Here is a 27,955-nt window from a genome sequence, read left to right on the forward strand (position 1 = left end):
CCCTTCTTGGACCATTCTTCCCAGAAAAGAAGGTGGCCTTCATCTTTTAAAGTCGGGTAGAACCAGAACGATGTTAAATTAGACTTGGAGAACTTTATTTTTGCTTTACAATGCCTCTAGATTTAGGAGAGCCCTTTTAGTATTAAGGAATATATATATTTAGAATGAGGGAAGGCTGTGGCGTCCATAGTCATTATGGCAGGAAGCGGTAAGTTATTAATGATAGATTTTTCAACTTGGATCCATACAGGAGCATATTCCTGATAGTTGTGGAACCAGTTAGCACCCTGTTTAGATAGATATGCCATCTGATAGCATCTAAAGTTTGGTAAACGAATCTCTGACAGAATACCGAGAGACAGGATATCGACAGACAAAATATCGACGCTGGAATATCGAAGGCAAGTATATCGACACCCTATCTAAAACATGGTAAGTACAAAAATATTGAAACTTAAATATCGATGTTAAAAATATCGTAATTAAATATATCGTTTTTTTTTGTTATAAAAAAATATATATATAAAGTAAATAATACTTTTATATAATTTAAACTTATGTAAAAATATTTTAGAATGTTTAAAATGAATAAATAATACATATTAAATGTTAAACATTTAATTAAAATTAAACATACAATATGTAATATATATTTAATTAATTATAATATATATATTTTTTTAGCTAATTTAAAAATATTAACAAATACTATAAATTACAAATACATCAACACTCATAAAATAATAACATAAATAATCATAAAGATTTATATTTAATACATAAAAACAATGAAATATACTTTCAATATTTTAAAAATTAATTAAACACAACATTATTTAACGTAATAAAATTATTATAAAATACATAAATAAATATAAATTATAATGAATAGCGTAAGGCTAAAAATTACTATTCAAACTCCATAGGGTGCAACAGTAGGGAAAGTGTTGGATAGCGGATAGGTATACATTACTATTCCCACTCCAATGAGTGCAACATTATGGAAAGCGTTGGATAGCGTAAAGGTAAAATTACTATTCCCACTCCAGAGAGTGCAACATTAGGGAAAGCGTTGGATAGCGGGTGGGTAAAAATTACTATTCCCACTCCAGTGAGTGACACAGTAGGGAAAGCGTTGGATAGCGTACGGGTAAAAATTACTATTCCCACTCCAGTGGGTGCACCAGTAGGGAAAGCGTTGGATAGCGGGTAGGTAAAAATGACTATTCCCACTCCAATGAGTGCAACATTAGGGAAAAGGTTGGATAGCGTACGGGTAAAAATTACTATTCCAACTCCAAAGGGTGCAACAGTAGGGAAAGCATTGGATAGTGTAGGGAGAATAATTACTATTCACACTCCAGAGAGTGCAACAGTAGAGAAAACATTGGATAGCGGGTGGGTAAAAATAACTATTCCCACTCCAGAGAGTGCAGCAGTAGGGAAAGCGTTGGATAGCAGCTGGGTAAAAATTACTATTCCCACTCCAGTGAGAGCAACAGTAGGGAAAGCGTTGGATAGCATAAGAGTATAAATTACTATTCCAACTCCAGTGAGTGCAACAGTAGGGAAAGCATTGGATAGCGTAAGGGTAAAAATTACTATTCCAACTCCAAAGGGTGCAACAGTAGGGAAAACGTTGGATAGTGTAGGGATTAAAATTACTATTCCCACTCCAGAGAGTGCAACAGTAGGGAAAGCGTTGGATAGCGGGTGGGTAAAAATTACTATTCCCACTCCAGTGAGTGCAACAGTAGGGAAAGCGTTGGATAGCGTATGGGTAAAAATTACTATTCCCACTCCAGTGGGTGCAACAGTAGGAAAAGTGTTGGATAGTGTAGGGGTTAAAATTACTATTCCCACTCCAGAGAGTGCAACAGTAGGGAAAGCGTTGGATAGCGGGTGGGTAAAAATTACTATTCCCACTCCAGTGAGTGCAACAGTAGGGAAAGCGTTGGATAGCGTACGGGTAAAAATTACTATTCCCACTCCAGTGGGTGCAACAGTAGGGAAAGCGTTGGATAGCAGGTAGGTAAAAATGACTATTCCCACTCCAATGAGTGCAACAGTAGGGAATGCGTTGGATAGTGTAGGGGGTAAAATTACTATTCCCACTCCAGAGAGTGCAACAGTAGGGAAAGCTTTGGATAGCGTAGGGGGAAAAATTACTATTCCAACTCCAAAGGGTGCAACAGTAGGGAAAGCTTTGGATAGCGTAGGGGGAAAAATTACTATTCCAACTCCAAAGGGTACAACAGTAGGGAAAGCATTTATTAACATAGATTTTTTTTAACATACTTCTAAATAATGTTTATATTTGAAATAATGTATAATTAATTTTTCAAACACATCAACATCAATAAAAAACAATTATTAATTAATAAAACCAATTACATTTGAATAATTAATTGACAATAAATTAACAACAAACACCAATAAATAATATTTATTAAATATTACTCACCAAATAATAAATATTAAAGAATAACATATTTATCATAACATTAAAATATTATTTAAATGTAAATCAATATCAAAAATTAAAATACATTATACAAATTAATATTTTTTTTAAAAAAAAAAATATTTAAATAATTAATTTTTCTAGTTATTAAAAAATATTTACAAATTACAAATATTAATTGACAATTTAAAAAATAATTATGTATTAAAATAATTAATTACCAATTAATAATTATTTAATACAATAATTATCCATAACTAAAAATGTATAAATAATTAAATATTTACAATAAAATTACTTTCCACCCAATACCCCTACAAACCCACAACACGCTCAGGTACTAAAACATATCATTTATTTAATATTAACATTAATTACCAATTAAATAATTAATTTCTCAATTAAAATAATTATTTGCCAATTAACAATTAATTACAAAATAAATTATCCATAAAAAAATATTTTAATAATTAAAATTAAATTACTTCCCACCAAATTCCCCTATAAACCCACAACCCACTTCGGTACTAAAACATAACATTTAATTAAAATTAACATTAATTACCAATTAAATAATTAATTTATCAATTAAAATAATTATTGCCAATTAATAATTAATTACAAAATAAATTATACATAATTAAATATTTTATTAATTACAATAAATTACTTCCCACCCTATTCCCCTATAAACCCAGAACCCGCTCCGGGACTAAAACATATAATTTACTTATAAATAAATGTATTAATATATAAAATTAATACACATATAATATAATTTATTTTAAATACTTAACTAAAACATATAACACATACATAATAAAAAACAAAAAAATAATACAAATATCGATATTAGTGTCATTGAAGTTACATCGATATATATGCTATCGATATTACTAACTTCGATATTACTTACATCGATATAAAGAATTTTGATATTACTTACCTTAGGGTCGATATTCTGTCCAACGATATTCTTGACATCGATATTCTGCACCTTCGAAATTTCAAACACGATATTTTAGTAGGTCGAAATTTAAAACTCGATATTTTGACTGTGTACCTTGGTAAACCTATGCCTCCTTTATCTTTTGGCAATTGAAGTTTCCATAAGGATATTCTTGGTTTCTTGTTTTGCCACAGGAAGGCATTAAAGGTCTTTTCGTAGTTTGGTGAGGAAGTCATCAGACATTAACATGGGTAGCATGCTTATTAAATAATTGACGAGTGGTGTGATTATCATTTTCAGAGTTTCCACTCTGCCCCACCAGGACAAGAATTTTGGGGACCAGCCGTCCAATAGTGAGGAGATCTTTTTATATAAGGTAAGCTCGTTGATTATGAGAGTGCTGTTTAAATCTTTCTCGAATTCGATGCCAAGATATTTAAAGCTCTTTGCTTGCCAGCATAATCCGCAGTCACCCAGGATGCCTTTATCACCTATCTTATTCAGTAGCTTAACCTCCGTCTTGTCCTTATTGAGTTTGTATCCTTACACTTCGGCAAATTCCGCAATCGAGGACATCAGAGCTGGAATTGCTAATACCACCAACACATCGTCGGCGTAAGCCGAAATTTTGACTGTGACATCACCAAAACCTATGCCTTTAATGAGGTCTTTGTGCCGTAAAGAGTACAAGAAGGGCTCAATTGCTAGAAGGAACAGCGAGGGGGAGAGGGGACAGCCTTGTATTGTACCTTGTTGTTGCATGAATGAGCTTGAAAGGCAGCCACCCGCCCTTACTCTTGCTGAGGGGTTAGCGTATAGGGCCATCACCATGCGGATGAAATCAGTCCCCAGTTCAAATTTATGTAGAGTTGCTTCCAGGTAGGTTCAGTCAACCTTATCAAAGTTTCGGCATCTAAGGTCACTGCTATCGTAAGGGAGTTGATTAATTTTGCTTTTTCTATGATGTGTGCCAGGGTTCGCGTGTTATCGCTAGATAGTCTATTCTTAAGGAACCCTACTTGCGACGGGTGGACCCGTTGGGGCAGCACTTTCTGGATTCTTTTGGCCAAAATCATGGCGTAAATCTTACAATCGAGATTGATCAGGCTTATTGGTCTGTAGTTTTTCGGAGACGTGGGGTCCTTACCTTCTTTTGGAAGAACAGCAATAATGTCCTCTGCAGGCTTGCCGTGAATTTGTCCACTTGTGGCAAACTGTTCATACAGGTCCTTAAGTGGCTCTGTTAGGACAGTTGAAAAGCTTTTGTAAAACATTGCACTAAATCAATCCGGGCCCGTTGCTTTTCCAGTTTTCAGGGACTTAATGGCTTGGGTGATGTCTTCCAGTGATATAGGTCGCTTTAGCTCAAAGCGGTCATTTGACGGAAGAGTGGGGAGTTTGCAGTTATCTAGGTAATGCCCCTGCTTGGATCCGTCAATGTTTTTGTTCTTACCGTATAAATCATTGTAGAAATCCTTAAAGATTTCTGCAATTTTGTTGGGGTCCCTCGTTTGTCGAGGATACTCTTTATGGAAGTTTGTTGCAGTTTGAATTTCAGGTAAGATGCAAGGCTCGTATCCTGCTTTATTATTGTGGCATAGTCTGAAGTTTTTCTGGCGTTGGAGCCAAATTCCTGCCTTCTCACTGATTAGCTTGTTGTACTCGTACGTTTTGTTCATTAAGTCAGTTAGGGTCATGGCGTCTTTAGAAATTATATGTCGTTTTTCTAACGCTGCTATTTCTTCTTCCAACCGTGAAAGGGACGAGTTTGCATCTCTATTCATGGCAGCTCTTATCTTAATTAGCACCGCCCTGACTGTAGATTTTAGGGCCTCCCATCTTGTAAGGTCTGTTGTGTCACCTTTTTTGTTATGAGTAAGATAGTCATTTATGGATGTTTCTATTGTTTCCCTATTCTCTGCTTTTTTTTAAACCGCATTGTTAAATCTCCACAAAGTCGATCTTTTAACCCCGTTGTGGATTGCTAGAGACATCGTTATACATGAGTGGTCAGAGACTACCCATGGTTCAATGGAGGTGACTTCAATGTCAGCAATGGAGTTAGCCGATGTGAGTAAATAGTCTATTCGTGAGTATGAGCCATGTGGTGGGGAGTAAAATGTATAATCTCTGCCCGATGGGTTCATCAATTTTCAAGAGTCTACCAGGTTGAAACGCTTACAAAGATTAAGAAGAGCTTTATGTGAGTTGGTTGGTCGGAAGGAGCAACGCGAGTCCCTGTCTAGGAGAGGGTCCATGGGGAGGTTCAAGTCACCCCCCAATATATGTTTCACAAAGTCCGGTATCCTATCAATGTAGGTGCAAAGTTCCTGCCAGAAACCTTGATCGTCATTGTTGGGCGCATAGACGTTGGTAACATAGAATTCTGTACCGTCTTTTGTTGTCGGCAACAGTCTGCAGGACATCGATGTTCGCTCTTTTGGCAATGAGTGTAAGAACCCCATTCTTTTTTCCTAGGGCATCGGACCCAATTGCTTCACTATAAAATTTATTTTTCATTGAATTAAATTGTGGCAAATCAATTTTAGTCTCTTGCAGTAATATAATGTCGCCCTTCTGTTTATGAAGGTAGTCTAAGATTTTCCTCTTTTTGATAGGGTGGTTAATTCCCTTAACATTAAGCGATACTATCTTGATAGTCTGTCTATTTGTCGCCATTCAGAAGGTGTGTGAGTGATAATGCATGCCTCTTTTTATAAAGTAAGTGACAACTGTTGTTTGTTGTATTCATGACAAAGGTAGGGACAAAACGCCACAGTATGTAAATGTAAATTGATACTTGTATAGCGCACTACTCACCCGCAAGGGTCTCAAGGCACTTGTACGAATACCGCTGTGGAACCCATCCTGGCTTTCCCTGTGAGGCGTCCACTCCTGGGCACCCCCAAGGTGGAGGCCAGGCATCCTTAGCGTTGTGGGGGCCATTTTGGAGATGAAGCAAGCTATTGCCCAGATTTGCAGAGTGGGACTCCATGATTGGAATAGACACAGAGGTGAGAATTATCAGGTACGTGGAATTTTGAGCCAACGACCCGCCGAGGCAGGGAATTGAACCCTGCTCCCGGGCTAGACCTCTGCATCAGGGTCTGCCGCTCTAATCATTGAGCCACAATTGTACTTGTACCCTCCATGAGCACTGTGAGCACCATCTGCTCTTTTGAGTTGTTGTATTTTGCTGCCAGGACACAGAAACAAAGGGGGAAGTGGAATCAGAAACAAAGCTGAGGACACAGGGAAAATAAAAAAAAAAACAATGTAACCAAGAACCCCACCCAACCCTCCCATACCCCAAACCCACCCACCACACCCAAAAAGTACAATAAGAACATGGCGACCAAGGAGAAGTAACCAAGCCAGTCTCACCTCTCCGTGGTGATTACATATTAACTTGCTTACACAGGCCATAAATGCAACTAGAACGTGGCCAGACAATAGAAACATAGGCACTTTTAACATTAAGCTTTTAGAACCTCAGAAACATCAGGAACATCAACAATTTTACATAGGAACTCTGTAACAAGAGCAATTACTTAGCTAGTAATTTGTGTTTAAAAACGCAACAAGACCTACACCCGACGCATAAGCATCCTCTTTAGCACCCCTTAACATTACTCTAGGATAGGACATGTTGATATATCTTCCACAATTGAGTTAAGAACTAGGGCATATAGTAATCGGACAGTTCTGATATCAATTTGTAACAGGATTAACCAACATTTTTTAATCTAGCAACTGTCTTGCTCATTGACATTTCCCCATAGTGGACACTGCAGGGAGACATTGTAGGCCTGCATACGCCTTGTAATTATAAGGAAAACATCTTACCACACTGATGGCCATGGTTGTAACAGGAATCAATTCTAATATAAGTTTTAACAGGATTGGCACCCAGCTTCTGCGTTAGTAACTATTATTCCTATAGCTATTACCCCATGACCATTTTACCATAACGGACATAGCAGAGTGTTATCGTAGATGTGTAGCGCCATGCAGCTGTGTAAGGACAAGCAACCAGCTTGCGTTAGCAACTATTGTGTCTATAACCAATCCGTCATAGTCATATTACCATAGTGGGCATTGCAGAGTGTCAACATAGGCATGCAAACGCCTTACATTTATGGAAGAGAGCACCCTGCCACCTCGAAGGCCGTAGCTGTAATGAAAGACAGAAAAGTTAATGACGAGGGTCACCCCATCTCGCAGTTGTGGGAAACGCCAGGCTGTTCGTAGCGGATTAATATATATCCCAGTCCGGACATTGTTGATCTTGAAGGCTACGAGCCATCTGCCTGGGTGCTCGCTGCCGTGGCAATGTCCATTTTGGAGTCCTCTGGTCCATCAAGAAATTTCTTCAGGTGCATTGGATCCGTGAATATTTGTGGTACTCCTCCGATTATTACTCGAAAGCGTGCAGGGCCAACAAAGCCATAATGATATTCAAGTGAGCGAAGCTGTGGTCGAAGAGAAAGGAAGTTTTTTCTCAGATTGACCGTCTCTTTGCAATAATCTTGGGAGATGAACACTTTGTTGGTTTTCCAGAGGATGTAATTATGTTTGCGCATGAACGTCAGGATTTGTTCCACGTGTTGATACCTCAAAGGTTTGCAGACTATCGGTCTAGGGCCTCTTTCTTGGTGCATGATACGGCCAGGAACCCTATGGGCACAATCGAACTCCAGTGGAGTGCTGAAAGAGAGGTTTGTGGCTTGGGGAAACCAGGATTCTAAGAATGTTATGCACGATCCATCTTTATCCTCTGCTCCTTCCGGAATCCCAAAAATACGGAGGTTCCCTCTCCGGTTCCTGTCTTCCAACTCCGAGATGCGCTGCGACATGGATGATGTAGATATGGAGAGGTCTTTAAGAGATTTGTTCACCTTCTCCTCCGAGTCTTCAAGTTGGACGATCCTGCATTCAGCTTCAGACAGTCTTACATTAGTATCTTTAATGTCTTGTCTCACTGCTGCAATTTCCTCTCGGGTAGATTTTGTGATTTTGTGGACTTCAGCTAGTTTGAGGAGTATTGTGTCCAGTGTCGCGTTAATGTCACAGGCCCCTTTGGTTGGTGAGACTGGATTCGGTAGGTCGGCCTTCAGCCTTTTAAGATTTTTAGCTTCCTTCTCTCCCATGGTTAGTGCCTGAACCACTCCAAACCCTCCAAACACTCAGCAATTGTTTCAGATGACCGTGATGCCGAGCCGAGGTTTGACGTACCTCAGTTGTTGAGCGCAAATATGTAATTCGCAAGTGTAGATTAGTGGAGAACTGTATGCCGAAAGCCTTGATCGAGATAGCCTGTTTTGATATAATGGCTATATCTGCCCCTCAATGACCCTGTGATTCATGGTTATCCTTCATGTGTCTTCGCCAATATTCTCACAGCCGATGATACACTGTAGTACTCAGACAGCAGTTTTGTGCATTTATAGGGTATAGAGGAATGGACAATGACCTTGGTTGAATGATCAATGCCCTTTGCAGCAAAATGGTGGGTCAGAATACAGCCTTTGCACACTCATCGATCTTCAGTAGAGAGAAATGTCCCAAGTACCGGCGTTCCTGGAGTCAGGCAGGGTGAAGTTTGCTCATTATACTCAAAGCCTTATATAATGCAGTTAACCTTGTTTAATGCAGCCTTGTCTAACTGGAGTGGGCTCTCAGGAATGTTGAGGACGCCTAATTAGTTGGTCTAACTCCAGCGTTTGCCCCTCATTAGACTTCTCTAAGAGGAAGTGTCTCAAGTGTTGGCCATTTTGGGGCCAGGCATGGTGTAGGCTGATCATTTTACTCTGTCTCCTGTAAAATGCAGCTAGCCTTAATTGATGCCGCTTTGTATAGCGCAGCTAATGACAGGAAAACATGCACGATCAGGAGCGGACCTTCAGAGGTGCTGGGATCGTCTGATTAGCTTGGTAGAAGCCCCGCAGTCATTACGGTGAGTTGGGTGTACCAGAGTAGCAGCCTGCGCTCTGGTAGGATTTATTGCCCAGAACTAGGACGTCGCACCACATAAGCGCATATCCCCTTTTAATTTCGGCTTGGGGATTAGTATGTCTGCAGCGCTCCAAAGCATTAAGAGTAGCTGTTACGGTATCGGGCCGAAGTAACACTGGGCGGCCGCCATTTTCCACCAGCTGAGCGCGGTACCTGTGAGTGTCGTAGAGCTCCAAGATGGTCAAATTCTGCCCAGGGCATACTATTAAGCGTGCTTCTATGCTCGGGTCAGCCTCGTGATTCGCGGACTTCCTGTGGTCACATAGCAGTTGTGGTTCCGTGTTTTCTCTGTTTCGTGGCTCAGCGGTCCGGGCATAGTCCCATAGTGGAGACCATGCGGCTTCGGCAGTCAGTCAGTGTGCAGCCAGTGTAGAGGGTTCCTGATGCTCAGGGGACCACCTTCAGGTTCCTGGTATGTTCCGACACCTCCTCGCAACCATTGGGGTCGTCGTGTCCTGCAGCAAGGCACCAGTAATGAAAACAAGATCTGCTCCACGGGAGGAGAGGAAGGCTTAAGCGGCCATCTTCTCCGGCGTCCAAGCAACGCCCTTGCAATGTTTGAATCTTAACCTCATTATAGGGAAATATGTAGCAGCAAAGAAAGGGACCATCTACATAGTATTTATTGGCTTAAATAGAGCATTTGATCAGGTCATTAGATCTAAGCTATGGGGTATCTTAAATAGCATTGGAATGCCCCAACCGCTGATTGACTTCTTATTGGTTCTACTTTTAGTTGATCGATGCCTCTGTTAGATATGGTACAGGAGGGGAAACACGCAGATTTCTTGTGCCTTTTCCGGGGTGTTAGGCAAGGCTTTGTTTTGGCCCCTATTTTATTTCTGTTATATGGCAATGGTGTGAACTCATTTCTGATTCCCAATGGGAAAGATATGCCCAAGGTCAATTCTGCATCTGTCCCCACCCTTTTATATGCTGACGATGCAGGGTTACTTTACCACACCCTCAAAGGCCTTAGAGGCCTTATTGGTTCTTTTGTAAAGTTCATGGAAGGTTTAGATCTAGACACACATATAGCCAAAATGCATTATATTGCACGTGGGAGGCAGTCTCTCAAAATGAGACCAATATTCAATAAGGGGAATACAACTGGAAGGGTCAGTGAGTTCCCTTATTTGGGTGTTACTTTCGATTTGCAGAACAATTGGTTACATTCTTACAAACCGTTGCCTGTGTTTTAACTTGGCCTCGGCAAAGTGTGTGTAGTTTCACTCTGCAGAATTCCGTGGAGTTACCGAAAAACTCCACCAAATTCCACGCAATTCCGTTAGTGGGTGAAGTAGGTAACCTTCATCGCGCCCCATGGCTGTAGGTACTGGCTTTGCTGCTTTTCTTTAGTATTATATAGCTCCAGCAGTTGCTCTAGTTTATATTTCATTCTGTTATGTCTTTTTTTTGCCATCCTAGTGCCTGGGTGTTCATTGAGCGTCTGACTTCGAGGCGCTTGGGTGATATGAAAGAATTGCCTCGCTCAGCTGCGTTAATGCCGGCATCTGCGGTTGCAGAATAGTCTTTTCCAGAAGAGATGCTCTTGCAGCACATGCCTCCCTGCAGTGTAAGTGAAACCATTGTACCCACAGTGATGTGTCTGGGACTCACTGGTCACTACCAGTGCTAGACGTCTTCTGAAGGCTCAGGTGGAAGCAAGTCTCAGAGCGCCAACGTTCTGTGACCTGATTGCCACTGGGTATTTTCCGTGTGTCAGTCCCTCCACTGAGTCACAGGGAGTTTTGGGGCTTTCTGGGGTCAGTCAGTGAAGCAAGAACCAAGCTCTGCTCTCACAGCACCCTGCACAGCAGGGACCCTTTATGTTCCAGAAAGATATGATAATAGCGTTACTTCGAAGCCTGGCAAGAACGGCTACTTCTGTTTTTTTAATGCACAAAGGGATTAAGTAATTTGCACAGTCAAAGGATGTGAAGCTGACGCCGAGTCCCAACTCCTGAACGTGGTTCCTCAGTCATTTGAATACCATACCCTTTTCCTACAGGGATATGTTCACAGCTCATTCAGCATTGCAATATTTTCCACTCGTAATAAATTATAATAAAAATGCATAAGGGGATTACTTAGGGGATACCTTAGCCTACATGCCAAAAGTAAAGCCATTCCACTTAATCCGAACAACATGGATAGGACTCACCTTCAAAATCTTCACAGGACATCAACCAAGGGACTGTCTTTTAGTTCTGAAGCTCCAACTGTCAGGCAAAGTCAATGTGTTTATCGAGACTCAATACCATGATGGTTTTTGTGTCTTTTTACTTCCCAAACCTGCCACAAAAGGGACAAGTCCTCTGTATGCCCGCCACTAAATTTGCTTAGTAAGAGATCACTCTGCTCTGGAAACACACAGACCAGCTACAAGAGAGCCAGTGTTCCAGACAATCCAGGCTGTTCTTGTGTGGGCACTGAGTTCTCTAGTTTAGTCTTTCTCTCTATACTACTGTTGGTTTGGGAACACTCAGAGGAAAAGGGTGGGCATGTGGGCAGCCTAATCCACAACGACCCAGTATTCTGCATGTCGGAGGAAGCTCAGTGAGAGAAAGAGAGAGGTGTGCAGCAGGGATTGACTTTGACCTGTGTCTACGTGTGGGCAGAAAACTCTGCCGCACTGTGGCTGATGGAGTTTTTGCCAAACTTCGCATTCCAAGCAAAGAGCGGAATTGGCAAAACTCTGCAAACTCCACTGGTGGAGTGGAGTTCACTGCCCACCCCTAGTTTTAACCAAGCATGCAGGACATTCTTTAGGTTTGCCGCAAGTTAGCAAACCTATACCACCTTTGTTGGAAGTGTATAGAAATAAGTGCTTCCCTGTCTTGACCAATGGTGCTGCCATTAAGGGTTACTGAGATTGTTTGAAGATACAGTGTGAGGAGAATCGCTTTTGCAGGAGGGTGAAGGCAAACTGTTTGGGAATGACTCTGCAGAGAGGGCCAAGTCCAACACTCACTTCATTTTTTACACTAATGCCAGTGTCTGTAGCAATCATATACTCTCTTAGGGGGTCTACCTTATATGTGGCTCTCATAACACATACCTCCTTTACCTCTTTTTATTCATTTGGTCTTTGGGCATTATGAATTTCCATTGAGAAGTGATGATATTGTAATTGGACCAAGCTACGAAATTATAAAATAAAGCTTGAGAGGAACCTTTAAAGGAAACTTGAAAGGAAAACCATCTCAAAATGGCTCTGCAAGAGTTGACAGTGCACACTCATCCCTTGTTTGCTTTGATTGTCACTGACCCACTTGTTGTTCCAATTTGAAGTTCTCTTTGACCAAGAGAGGGAGTGTTCCACAGAGGACTCTGATACTGCTGTGTAACAAGAACTGTTGCATGCCTGACAGTCAGCTTCCTAGAGGTGAGGGTACATCATCTGAATCCTTGCCTTGCTGGAGGAAGCAATTCCTCTGACCTGTCGCATCTATAGCTTCCCTGCCTGTTGAGAGATGGGAGGAGCCTGCCAACCCTGCAGTAGGTGTTTAGGGAGTAACATGAGCAGCAAGACCCCAGTGTGGATTGTGGAGAGACTTGAAGTTGTGGGCTCAGGCTCTCCAGAATCGCTGTTAGGAGTAGGAGTGATGGACATCGCTGACGCAACTCAGAACTGTGCCAATGTCAGTTTTAGTCACGTGTTGCGGTGCCCCCATGGTTGCCCACCTGCTACGTATCCCAGTGCAGTCCAGAAGCAGGATTAAATCATGCCATAGCCCCCATCACCCTCAATGCCTAGTACATGTATTCTGTGAAGGATGTCAGATGGATGCACCTGCTAGCAAACACTTCCACAGCCTTACTGTATAGAGAGTGGCTCCTGCAACCGACGAGTCTCTTTGCATACACTGGAGTCAATGGAGACGTATGTTGTTGGTCACCCCAAAAGCCGTAGAGAGAACATGCAGACATACATTGTGGCGAGACTGTATTATGGGAACTGCACTGAACTTAGTGCTGTTATTACTGAAATGGGGTAATCTGCACCTGAGCCTGGATTCGGGGTAAAAAGAAACTCTAAATCCAGGGGAACCTGCTTACACTCACAGGAGGAGGTACACCCAGCTAAAAGGAAGGGGTGGGTGTTATCCCAAAGAGCAGCAGCGCAAGTGCCAGTGTATTTTATTTTACTTGCTAATATTATATGAGTGAAATTCTATTTTAAGTGCCTCTGGGAAGCTGATTCCCTGCAACTTTGAGTAGTGCCCTACTTAGGTCGAATGTAAAATGATCTTGCCCTGTCTTGTGTAAGAGTCTCCTCGCAATGTGGCCTTGGATACTCCGCTCTGCTCCTTGAGGGTGAAGTGTAAAAATCAGTACTTGTTCCCCAGTTTGAAGTCCCACAGAATAGAGGTTCGAGATATCAGTGGTGAAATACCCACATTCAAACCATTGAGTCCCAGAGACTATTTATTACACAGCACATGTGGCTTTTCACAATTAAAAATATTAGGCATAGTGGCCTTGTTGCAGTATTAAAAAATGAACCATGAAGGCATGCTTCCTTTAACAACACATATCATCTTTGATGATTTCAGCTTAGAAAAACCTAAATTAACATCCAAGCAGACCAAAAAAATATATGAGAATGCCAACCCGCTGGAGACCTCCTCCTCTAAAGCAAGTCAGTCCTAGAACATGTACAACATTTACCTAGAAAATTTTCAGCAAGACTAGGCTCACAGCACCAGCCGGCTGTTATGGCATACAGCTAGGGTACAGGGGAGAAGTAAAATGCTTAAATTATTCTTTACCCAAAGGTTTTGAATTGTTTTGCTTTTACTTGTTTACTGCATATTGACCATCATGCTCTCTGGGTACCCTTGCTAAACTGGGGCATCTGCCACTCTTTAGGGCCATGCGGCTACTCTGATTATCATGCAGTCCCATTGACTTGGGGTAGGTGGCAGATGACAACTGCAGCTGCTTACACACCACGCAGCCAAGAGCACTACTCTTGACTGGTTTGACATGGTTTCTGATGCATAATCTTTTTTGGAGCATCAGGGAGTGGTGGCTTTTCAGGATGATATTCTGGTATACGGGGGATCTGAGATTATACAAAGTTGTAGGGATTTGCAGGATAACAGAATGGAGCTCTCGTTTTTGGTCACTGTAGTGGAGTATCTAAGTTACAGGGTTTCGAGATCAGGAATTTACCAGAGAGAGAACATGGTAAAAGCTATTCTGGAAGGGCCCGATTCACAGAATGAACTTAAGACTAAATCCTAAACGTACTACTATTTGGTATTCACAGAATGCACTTACTACTTTCGGGATTCACAGAGTGAACTTACTACTTTCGGGATTCACAGAATGAACTTACTACTTCGGTATTCACAGAATAGATTTAAGACTACTAACTTTACGTCTGCACTCGGGCTGTAAATTCCGGCCCGGAGGCAGAGTTCCTGGCTTGGGGGCGGAGCTTACAGCCCAGAAGCGGAGCTTGTGGCTTGGAGGTGGAGCTTCCGGCCCAGAAGTGGAGATTTCAGCCATGGCTAAATACCCACCTCTGAGCCGGAAGCTCCGCCTCCAAGCTGCAAGCTCCACCTCCGGCCCGGAAGCTCCACCTCTGGGTCGTAAGCTCCACCCCCAAGCCAGATACTCCGCCTCCGGGCCGGAATTTACAGCCCGAGTGCCGACGTAAAGTTAGTAGTCTTAAATCTATTCTGTGAATACCGAAAGTAGTAAGTCATTTTGTGAATCCCGAAAGTAGTAAGTTCACTTTGTGAATCCCGAAAGTAGTAAGTGCATTCTGTGAATGCCAAATAGTAGTAAGTTTAGGATTTAGTCTTAAGTTCATTCTGTGAATCGGGCCCGAAGTGTGTAAAACAGTTGATATGGATCAGCTGAGATCATATTTCGCTTTATATGAGTTTTATTCAAGATTTGTTGAGAACATTTCTATGTTGGCAGTACCTCTGAGACAATTCTTGAAGAAACTAGTTAAGTTTAATTGGTCTCAGGAGCATGACAACCCCTTTACCAAAATAAATGATGCCATTTTGAAAGTTGCCTCTTTAACAGTTGCAGCACCTGGAGGGAGTGCGACGGGGCGGTGACGCAGGGCGGGGGAGGGTCAGGGTGGGGGGTAGTAAGGTCCAGATTATGGCCTAACGGAGCTAAGTATACAAATAAATAAATAAAACAAATTTCAGTGCGCACACTGCATCCCCTTTAACTCCATTTTCAGAGAAGCCAAAAGCTTTAACACTGAATGCCGACGCTGTGGGGCTTGGAGCAATAATTTGGAATTTGGTGCCTTTTGTGTCGAAGACATTACCACTGGCAGAGTCTGGGTACTCTACCATTGAAGGAAACATGCTTGGTTGTGCTTGGGGTACAGAACTCTTTAAAACAATGATTTGAGAAGGAAGTTTTCCATTTGGAGTTATCATAAACCTATGATATCATTGCTCACAATGGAATAAGCAAAGCTTCTTCACGACTTGTCAGAATTTCATCAAAGCTGTAAAAGTAAAACATTTCTGTGTTATGAATTCCAGGAAGTTCCCATCCAGAGCTGCTACAATGCTTACACTATTGAGCAACAACTTCTAAGCAGAACCATCTCTGCTCAGAGAACAAACACTGGCTCCATTCTCTCCACACTACTGTACTTTCCTTGAACACCCGCACACCACCCACACTGTGTAAACATGCTAATGGGATCCTTGACACCACATTTGCAAAGCCTGTTTTTTCAATTACCAACATGTTAAACGTAATAAGTACATCGCAAGTGGCAATTTAAATTGTAATTAGAAAATGTGTTCTGGGTATACCGTGTGGCCTTCTCAGCTTTATCGTTTTGAAACAGTTGTCAGACATTTTTCCAGTGTAACAGCTTGTTATTTGTTTCTGTCAAGAGGTGACGAACGGGCCACCTGGTGTAATTAATGCAGACTTCAACAACTCCCCTTGCCTTTCTATCTAGCAGACGCAGACGCCAGGACATTGGCAGAAACCAGACTTCAAGAAATGTTAAACAGAAAATAAAAAGGTAGGTGCTGCACTATATTGAAGGAGCTGTTACCGATCAAAGATGCAGTTCAACCCTACCTGATTTTTTGTAATAACACATAATGGGGTAAGCACGATTTTGTAATAAAAAAATAACGTGTAGATACAGTGGAATTTATAAATGCCAAACATTTGGGCGACTTTAGTTTGTTTGATCACATGATTTGAAATCGGATCTCACATGTCCAGCACACCTGCCACCATAGAGAATGACTCTCATTGAGGTTAGGGACAAGCAGTGCTTAATTTGAGATGGTGGCTGCAGATGGGGCCCACCTGCACTCCATCTTGAAATCAGACCCGGGGAGAGGAGTTGGCCTAACTGCTAGGGCGGTGGACCTAGAATCTGGGGAACTGGGTTCAACTCTCGGCAATGTCGCTGAACATCCTGTGATTCTGGGCAAATCACTTAATCTACCGGTGCCTAACAAAAATGAATGTGTCCTCATGTAACGCAACTGGTGCTATGTAAGGTGCTCTGATACCTGATTTGGGTCAAGTTTGCATTATATAAAACTTTGTGAAAAATAAAAAGAGGGAAAAATGCGGGAAAGAAAGAGAAGGAGAAAGACGGAAAACAGTGGGAAAGAAGGGATGAAAAGGAACATATAAGAGCACAATATGAGGGCATGCAGAACATAAGGAATGAGGAAGGCATGAAGTGAAATCAAGACTAATCAGCCCTGGTATTCGGCAACCCCAACATTGAGCAGCGGTGCTGGTATGCTTCCCAGAAAAATTGGCCCAACACTTTTTCTTTTACAGATTAAGCAATAATTAATTAAATAATGTTTGAGCTTGTAAAGCGCACTGCTACCCTTAGGGTTCCTGGCGCTGTACAACGCTGGGGAACCTGTTCTGGCTTTCCCTGTGGAATGGTCCCTGCTGGGAGTCCCCAGGGTGGAGCCAGGCATCCCCGGCGTTGATGGGGCCGTTGTGGAGATTAGGCAAGCTAATGCCCAGAGTTGCCGAGTGGGAAAATTGATTAGAGTAGGCACCGAAGCGAGAATTATCGAGTCTGCTGATCCAAGTCCACAGCGCTGCCGCGTCGGGAATTGAACCCTGGTCCCAGGCCAACTTCTGCTTCCAGGTCTGCCGCCGCTAACCAGTGAGCCACACCACACCAATAGGAACAAGAATTTGATTTCTACTCAAGTTCTTTTACTTAGCATGCAGCAAACTGCTACAGTGCATGTGGGGGAAAAGGCAGATATATCACTCCACCACAAAAGAAAATTAAAAACAGGACAAAACAGAAGCAGCAACCAATGTGAGACGCATAGACATGCGAGTGGGCTATGGCTACCAGGCAACAAGCATGTGACCAAGAAGTAAGATAAAATGCAGAGCAAGAGGTGTGCCAGAGGGAAGGTCTCCTCTGTCATGGCGTAGAGACACATAGGGCCTTATTACGATGATGGTTGGGTGAGTGTCCGACCGCCATCGCAGTGGGAGTGGGTCCACCCGACAAGTAGTTGGAGGTCCCACCCTTCAGATTACGATGCAACTGCTGTGTAGGCAGTCGGAAACATCCCTTTTTCTATTGCAGCTTGTGCTGCAACCCGTAAAAAGGGCTGCAGCACAAGCCACAATAGAAAAAGGGGTATTGTTAAACATCCATGCACCGTGTGCCAGGCACCATATGGTGCCTGGCACACGGTGCAAGGATGTTTGGTGGGCACCACATGTGCCCTCCTTCCCATATAGCGGAGGTCTATGGGGACCCAGCTAGGAGCCCACAGAGTCACTTTCCCCCAGTCTTTACATGGCCATGAAAAGGCTGCCAGAAATGGACATCCTAATCCCGATGGCTGTGCCTCCGCAGGCACCACCACCATTGTAGGGGTTAGCCTCCGACCGCAGCCCCAAAGGGCTCCTTGAGCCTATTGGAGGTGGCGGTCTTTTCTCTTGCCCACTGCGCTCTGACAGCTGGAATCATAATCTGAAAGTTGGACCACTGCCCTAGATGTTGGGTGTATCACCACCTATAGGCTATCGGTGGTGGTGCATCTGAAATCATAATCAGGCCAATAGTGAGCAGGGCCTGATGGTTCAAGGGTGCGATAGCTATCAGTTGGAGAGTGGTGTGGCTAGCACCCAACGGAGATGATCTCATAGGTGCGGAGCTCCAGAATAGAGTGGCTTCCGAGTGTGGAACAATCCTTCCTGAGGAGTGCTTCGTCCTGCAAACTCATAGCTTCGATGATGTGAGGGTGCTGTTGCTCAGATGGGGTCCTTTTTAAGTCCCCTTTGGGTTTTTCTTATTACTCTGCCAACCAAAGGAAATTGAGAGGTTGAGGATACCAACTGTAGAATCAAGATGATGCCCTACTTGTCATGCAAAGCGCGACTTTCTTCCTCATGTAAAGGGCTCCAAAATAACTATGCCAGTCAAATTCTCTTAAGGTAGGAGCGCATATTATCACTCAGCTGACTATACTTTAAGCCAACAACCCTTCTGCAGGCTTTTTACACTCCGTTATTTTAGTACTGGTTTTCGTCTCAACTTCCAAAATGGCGCCTCTCTTTTAAAATGGTCTGACAGCCTGCCTAATATTTTATCATGGCGCCATTTGGGTGGCTTAAATGGACATTACGGAGGCAAAAGCTATTTAACTACTCATTGCACCGCCACCCTGGGTAATGAATTTTAATTCATGGTGAATTATAAGTTGAGAGGAGGTTTTTACTTCAGTTCACCTCAATAATAGTGAATAAAATGCAACCTTCCAATATTATAGCGTGATTTGACAATTTCACATACGAGAAAAATACAGTAATACAGAGCCTCAATAACTAACTGCTCTTCAATACTATGAACTAGATTCCCAAATGTTGCAGTAATCTGTCTTGTCATGTTTCAGGTTAGCAGTTTTGATATGCAGATAAATCTGTACACAGTAATCTTCATCTATCTTGATTACTACTTTTCTCTCGTGTATGTGGCTGTTATCTTTGTCCAGCTATGATTGTATGATTTTATTCTCACCATGCATTGGATAATATCCTCCTTTATGAATATTGCTCATTACCTTGGTTCAGATTGTAACGTGTAGGTTAATTTTATTACATACTGGGTAACACCCTTCCTAACAAATTTTACTGTTTATTGAACTAGTTGAGTTGGTATATGATAGCTTTTCTGTACACTAGATTATATCCTTTTTCATGAGCTTTTTCAATGATCTTGCTTTAGATAAACTGTCCACCTTTTTATATAAGCTGATAAGGTATCTGAGTTCTTTCATATTTTATACCACTACTGATATGATGTCACTTTTTTTACCTTTTCTATTTCCAAATATCATGATTGCAGGATGTTTCATTTATATCATTCGTAAATTATATGGTTGGTATTTTTTATATTTGTTGTACCACTCGAGTTCGGACCTTTGTCTGGGACTGTGCTCCTGTTCTGAGACCTAAATGGCTCAGTTTTCTACTTTTGGGGTAAGGGGTGGGTTTGTAGGGTGGGTTGAGAGAAGGGATGGGGGCAGCATGGGGTTTAAATTGTGGGTCTGGTTATCTCTTCTGAGATATGGGCAATGATAATGTTTGCTATAATGCCACTTGTCCTCTACTTTTCTTGTGCTCTTTTTTTTTGCCTTTCTCTCTACACTTCTACGCTCTTCCTCTGCTACGGAGGACCTCTCTCAGGGCATAGAGGTTGTTTTTCAATAAGATTGTTGAGTAATAACTAAAGCAATGCTCAAAATCATTTCACTTAACACTAAATGTCGTAATCTCCCAATTAAAAAAAAGAAGTTTCTAGATTTTTATCAGAAACTGAAGAGTGATATTATAATTGATCAGGAGACAAGAGCTGGTTGGACGGAAGCTCATAGTATGCAACATGCCTGGGTTTCTGATTCTGCATGCTCTCCTGCAATTAACAAGAAGAATGGAGTGTTTACTCTGATTTCAGAACAAGCCACGTGTTCAGTTGATACTTTTGCACATGATCATCAGTGTAGATGGCTATTATCTAAAATCACCAAAAATGTTTTTTCTTTTTTATTGAAAACATCTAGGCTCCAACAACAGGTGAACCATCCTTCTGGTCTTCTCCGGATCAAAAATTACAGAAGCTGCCTAAATTTATCCTGGCGTGGGATCTTAATCCCCCATTTGATACAAATCTGGAAAGACTTTCACAATACACATATGGACCTAACCTTTCTGATACACAGTACCATAAAACGACAGAGGAAAGAGATTTAATTGACATTTGGAGACTGCATAACAGGACAGGTTGTGATCAGTGACGGCCCGTGAAGGGCGTTCCACTGGGCGGTGACGTGGGTCGGGGGAGGGGCAGGGTGGGGGGTGTAAAATACGGGAAAAGGACAATTACAGGTAAGTAACATAAAAAATAAATAAAACTAATTTCGTTGCTCGCGCTGCAACGCCAAATGCGATTACATTTCGGCTCTTTCAATGCTCTGGACGCAAACGCAATCACTTCTTCATTGCCATTTACTGACTGCGTGAGTGAAGCACCTAGACCCCTCATGCTTGCATCTGTAGTCAAGGTAGTCCTGGCATTAGGATCAAACATTCCTAAAGTGGGAGCTTTTATTATAGATTGTTTGATGTAATTGAAATTACTTTGGCATTGTGAATTCCAATTAATAGGGGATCCATTTTTTAGCAAATCTCTAAGAGAGTGCACATGTCCTGCAAAATTTTCCACAAACTTAGACATATACTCTACTAAGCCCAAAAAGGATTTGAGCTCTTCCTTCTTAGTAGGAGCAGGAGCCAACTTTACTGAATCAACTAGACTAGTTTTTGGCCTAATTCCTTCCACAGAGATGGTGGCCCAGATACGTTGCCGACTTCACACCAATTTAACATTTATCTCTGTTAGTGGTGAAATCTGCCTTGCTCATTTTACAAAGAACCTCTCTTAGGATCTTGTTGTGTTCCATTTCTGACTCCCCATATATCAGGATGTCGTCCTGGAAGCATAACACTTTGTTCAAACCTTCCAAAATGTGTTGCATTGTATGTTCGAACACATCCCGGCTGATGCCAACCCGAAAGGCATTCTGGTAAACTGGTAGCCTCCAAAAGGTGTTATGAAGATGTGAGGGCTTTAGAATCAGGGTGGAGGGCTACTTGATGGTACGCTGCGGAAAGATCAAGGACACTGAAATATTTGGCTCCTTGTATGACACTGAGCATTTCGTTGTTGTTAGGGAGAGGGTGTCTATCCACCCAAATATTCAAGTTCATGTGCCTAAGATCCACACATAAGCGGATACCTTTTCCTCCTTCCTTGGATGCAACCACTATGGGAGCTAGCCACTCCGAATTTTCAATTCTTGCAATCACCCCACTGGATTCTAAACTCTCTAGTTCTTTCCTGAGAGGGTCTCTTATAAGTAGTGGGACAGATCTAGATTTGTGGACAGTAGGTTTTGATGTTTTTTTCAATTTGATTTTATGGAGAAAACCCTTCAGTAAACCCAACTCATCGGAAAATACCTCTGGAAATTCTTCACAAACGTATTTTCCTATGCTAGGTCTCTCCACTAGATATACTGGTTCAGAAGCATTAGGATTTAACTTCATCCCAAGATCTTTTTGATGTTTCTCTTTCCACCCTAATAAATTCGACCCATCTCTAGTAATATAAACTTTCCCTACTGTAACTCTGTCTTTGAAGTTAATTTGCATAACATGGGATCATAATTTACACCAGGGGTATGGGATCATGGTTGGAACCACCTGGGTTAATATCAGGGGACAAAATTACATATTCCTTGCTTCCTGATTTGGTCTTAAATGTAGTTTCATTGATTAGAGTATAGGGGGAACATGAGTCAGCAAATACCCTCAGATACATCCTGAGGGTTTGCTACTTGGAATACAATGTCTTCATTAGGCACATTCTCATTGTGAACCATGTGAGTGACACTTCTTTTCATATCATTACACACTTTAGATAAATGGCCACGTTTATTGTATTTCCTACACATAACATTCCTAGCCGGACATCTCACATTGTTGGCTAAGTGATTAGGATTACCACAACGGAAGCATTTCATTTTTGAAACATCAGCCTTTTGTTTTACCCATTCAGTAGAGGATACCTTACTTTTATCCTCCTTTGTAGACACCTTAAGTGCACTACTATCATTAACTTGTTTCACCTCAACAGCATCTTTCATTTCATTCATACAAAATGCTGCATGCTCAATACTTTTGGCAATATCAACTGCCTGTTTTCAATCCGGAGCATCTGCTAACAATTTCTCTTGGATTTTCTTGTCAGAAGTACACCTCACCAACTGATCTCTAATAAGAGATTCTATTAATGTACCAAATTCACAAGGAGAAGCTAACCCTCTTAACACTACAATGTAATATATCACCTTTTTATTCTTCCCTTGTGATCTGGAGAAAACTGTATGGTGTTCTAGAACCACATTGATCTTTTCCCCAAATTGAATTTATAATTCTTTAAGAGTATGTTGATATACATCAGTTGAGGATCTCCCTGAGCATAATAATAATGATAATGTTGAATGTAAAAATAATGTACTGCAATCTCCCCCTGACATGCTTTATCTGGTGCCTCCTAATTTATGGTCTGGACATGCAAACAATACTGGATATATACTGTCTGATGAGCCCATAAAGTTTAAGTTGATTCTAATGAAGAAACTGATCCATATTGCCCCAAGAAGCAGGAATCAGACCTATTCTTAGTGCCTTTCTCAAAAAAGGAGTCCATCCATAACTGCATGCAATAACCCAATTTTACTGATGAAAAAGCTTGGCAGAGACGCTTGCAGGTTTGCAAGACCTCTGAGAAATGAATGCTGTAGTAACAGTTATGTTTCTTGTCATTTTCACCCCTTCAGCTAAACTAACTTGTATTCCAGCCACTCACAAATAGTTTACAGTAATAGATCATTACTCAGCCTTCTTCTCTATTGACATACACCCTGGGAGTCAGTATATTTTTGCATTCTTATTCTCAAGGGCCAGCTAATGTGTTGTTGGCAACCTCAGGCGTTTATAGAGCCACCATGTAGCTTCTACAAGCACATAAGAACTAGGTGGGAACCCTCATCTTCTTTTAAGGAATTAGAGCCTGATTTAGAGTTTGGGGGATGGGTTATTTCATCACAAACATGACAGGTACCCATCGCCTATTACAAGTGCAGCTGGAAATAATGCACTTGTAATACAGTGGAGGCTTACCCGTCATGTTTGTGATGGAGTAAATCGTCCGCCGTTCACAAAATCAGGCCCTTCTTCTAAGTTAATATGTAGACGATTGTTTGGTTGCTTCTGACTCCTTGGTCCCGTGCAAGTTTGACTCCCTTCATCTCTTTCTTTACTAAAGTAGCTAATAAAGGGCACAATCTTTCCAGAGAAAAATTACAATTCCGCCTTCCCCATGTTCTCTATATTGAGGTCATGACTTCTCTGGGGGGAAGTGGCATATTTCCGCAAAACCGCATGATAAGCTTTTTCAGACAATGGAAATTTAATTATACAACTATTGTTAAATCTCTCTAAGACTGTGTAAATGAAGATACCTCAGAACCACTGCGTTGGACCAAGGAAGTAGAACACACTTTAGTTTACTTTAAAACAAGAATTATCATTTGAAACTGCATTAGACTACCTGATTATAATAAACCAGACACGTTGTACAGTCATGAAAAGGTGGGTTAACGTCAGGGTACTAATCCAAGATTACAGAGGTCAGAAAAAGCCTCTTGCATAGAACTACTCACCATTGATGCAGTTGGGTTAGGAGTTACTCTTTGTTTGTGAGACTTGGTGACCACTGTCCATCTTGTAGAAGATCCAAAATATTGCCATTTTTCTCCACACTCATAATAGCTGTTCTCCGTGACATTGTTTCCCTTTTGCTTGCCACTACAAACCAACATTGGTCCATGCAAGGCTATCATGATATGATTTTTTTTTGTTGCCACGTTATGCAATACCCTGCACTGTGTGGCAGGGACCCCAAGGTGCCTGCCACACAGTGCAGGGTTTTTTAGTGGGTTTTACCCTAGGTACCCTCACGACCACAAACCATAGGCTGCAAAGGCAAGAGGGCCCTGCTAGGGGCCCCCAAAGTTGCTCTCCGACAGCCTTTCCAAGACGGAAATGGCTGGCACAGAAAGGCTGTGAGAAACCGACACCATAATCTCGACGGCTGAAATGCCGCCAATAGGGAATTACGATGCAGTTCCGACCGGCCAGAAGACTCTGAGAGCCGGTCGGAACCATGCTGGAATGACCGACCCGTTCACCTTTGAAATGCCAAATTTGTAATCGGGCGATTGGACCGTAAACCGACTGTGTTGGTCGAAAAGTCTCCGACTGTGGTCGGAAAGCTTCTGACTAGTGGTCCGAGGCTATCCGACCGACATTGTAATCGGCCCCTTCATAAGTAAAAGTGTTTTATTTCAGCAGTCTCATCCTGTTGCTGATCTCATGTGAAATAACCACACAGAATATTAAAACAGTATATAAAGAAAAAATGGTCAGTGGACCACCACTAAATGCTGCACCCTCGCTGTGATCTCCCCAAGGAAAGTCTATCAATGAGAGCATCTGATCGGAAATGTGTGCACTCTCTCTAGGAACCCACTGCCAACCCAGATTGGGAAACAAAGAAAACAGTGGTGCACCACTTTCGCAATATCTCTATTAAAACAACGCCCATCAAAACACTGTAAAGGGGTTAATAGAAAACTTCTCTTTATTGTTGCATCCTATGTGTGTGCCAAGGATAACCAGCCAATGCCTTTCGTCCACATAGAGGTGGACTTCTCCCGGGCACAAATAGTTTGAAAAATATATTCAAAATCTAAACGTAAGGTTCCTAGGTTCATCCAATGCAAATCTCAGAAGTAGGAGTGAAACTACTGTAATTGTACATCCAATGCGAAAAATGCTTGGAATAAGGTATTTAAAGAGTATCCAATCTTTTATCTATAATCCAAATCATTAGACCAATGTGGTCTGCATTCAGTAAAGTGAATAAAGAGAGGAATGGACAAATCCACCCTTCATCCAGCACATTTGCACTCCATCCGGGACCGTGAGGATTGCTGCGTTTCTCGTGGATCCGCACTCATTCAAGTCGAAGGAACAGACTTGTAAAAGGGATCATGATAGAGAGTAAAGTAAACAAATCTGGGAGAGTAGTTTCCCCCGAAATTCCTCCTACCCAACCAAGCTTCACCTGTCATGGAATCACCCATGTCAGCAGAGATAGCATGATTCATGCTGCATGTACCCATTTGTTTGCCCCATCCTTCCCTTCCATTACCCAACAATGTTGCTACATGACAAATTCATAATATTTGGACGGTTACCAAAACCACGCCTGCCACCAGTTCACCTCCACGGAACCCCTTTGTCCACATTCCGGTTAACTTTATCTATACCATTGTATGACCTGGTCTTAATCTGTATGTTTTCCAACTGGATTGTCCCCATACTGACACAATTATAATTGTGAAATGGCCGATTAAGGAACTCATTCCAAGGTTAGGAGCCCACCTTCAGATAGGTAGTGACAAAGGCAATCATTCTGTGTCTACCGTAGTACAGGAGCTGTGGAAGCCTTTAGGAAGCAAACAACACTTTCGCTGTGCCTATTACCCTGGAACTTCAGAGAAGCTGGAAGGTTTCAACTCCCCTTTGAAAAACAAAACAGCTAAAGTTTGTGCAGAGATATATCGAGTGGTCAGATTTATTTATTTATTTATTTTGTGATTTATAGAGCGCCTGGTGACCCGAAGGCATCCCCGCGCTATAAAGTTGTGAGATCCAGGACGGGGAGACAGATGCACTCCCACGACACCCTGCTCAATCAGACTCATCCTAAACCAAAAACTAAGCATATTGTAAAGGAAATAATACCAGAATAACCCAAGCTGCTTATGTCAACAGCTCCACTGTCATCAACGCCCCTTGCAATTCACCTTAATGATTATATTACCTTTCAGTATTGTAAACAATGTAGTCGCTGTCTCTACAGCTTCCATTTTCAGGTCTGAATGCCTTACCTGTCTGTATAACTGTTGCATGTCACAATCTGCACCAGGTAATTGGGTCCACATGTGAATTCCCCTGTTGTCCACGGAGCTGTTGTAAAGTGCTATGAAACATCGGCTTTGCTGCATACCAGTCACTGCAACAGAACTACCAAACCCAAAGGCTCCAGTCTGGCAGTTGCCACTGATCCTATAAGTCAAGCCGCTCCTACATATCCCATTCCTGCACAAATTATCAGTTCAGGAAGGAGCTTCTGCTGCCACCTTCCCTCGATGTTTCCTTCGCCAGGATACTGCCCTCCTCTTCCTGATAGACACAACCTCATCCTGGGTAGTTGGAAGTCTTACAGCTACTTGAGTCCTCAATGGGTCTGGACAGTCTTCTTTGCTGAAAGCCCTGTTGCTTGGCTCGTTGTGTGACTGTGCTTACAGGGACTAGATAATCCTTTCTATCAAAAGCATTGATCCTTGTACAGTGAGAAAATATTTTTGCACTTTTAAGATCAGTACCAATATATCAGCAATTTTTCCTCTCACTGGATTTGTGCTCACTGATGCTTGAGGAGACTTGCAAGAGGTCCCTATTCCTTTTTATGAGGAGGAACAATGTTTTGATTGTATTTTTATCGGTTCTATCCTGAGGAATGATAACAATACTCCTATCCATATTAACATTAAAGCCAATGATTTTAATTTTCCCAACCAGGACATCACACCCCTTGCTAGTCACCGTTTGACACTGCCTGTGGGATGGCATGTGAGACTTGGAATGACAGCATCTACATGGGCAACAGTGATTGCAACCTGTTTCTCACAACCCAATTTGATTCACAACATAATTTCTATCATTATGAACTTTCCAAGAAGTCCTTTATCCCTGCAGCCATCCTGAAGACCAACTCGGTACTTACTTTTTGTGGAAACTGAAACTATGTCTGGCTATGCTATCCTTGTCCTGCTTGCATCATCCCTACAATACGACATGCTCTTGTTGAGTTTTGGACATAATATTGAATTAGAAATATTAAGATGCAGATATATCGAGTTTTATATATCGTGACATAGAAATGTTATGATGCAGAAATGTTATTGACAAGAATATTGATTATTTAGGTATTATCGTTTTCAAGAATATCTGTGTATCTAACATCGTTTTAAATAAAATTGTTCTAAAAAATATGCTATTTTCATTATCTTTATGTGTTTTAGTTTGTAAATTAATTTTATATGTTAAATATTGTTTGTATAATTGTTGACAATATATTTAACTAAAGTTTGCATTTTAAAATGATTTATAATGTTTCACTTAATTGTTACCAGCAATTTATAGTGTTGTAGCAGGGTATGAGGTTTGTAGGGGTACAGAGTAGGAAGTACATTAAATATAATTCATTAAAGAATATTTTTAATGAATTCATTATTTAATTGATAATGAATTAT

This window comes from Lissotriton vulgaris, chromosome 6, assembly GCF_964263255.1.
Source record: "Lissotriton vulgaris chromosome 6, aLisVul1.2, whole genome shotgun sequence".
In the NCBI taxonomy this organism is placed as follows: Eukaryota; Metazoa; Chordata; class Amphibia; order Caudata; family Salamandridae; genus Lissotriton; species Lissotriton vulgaris.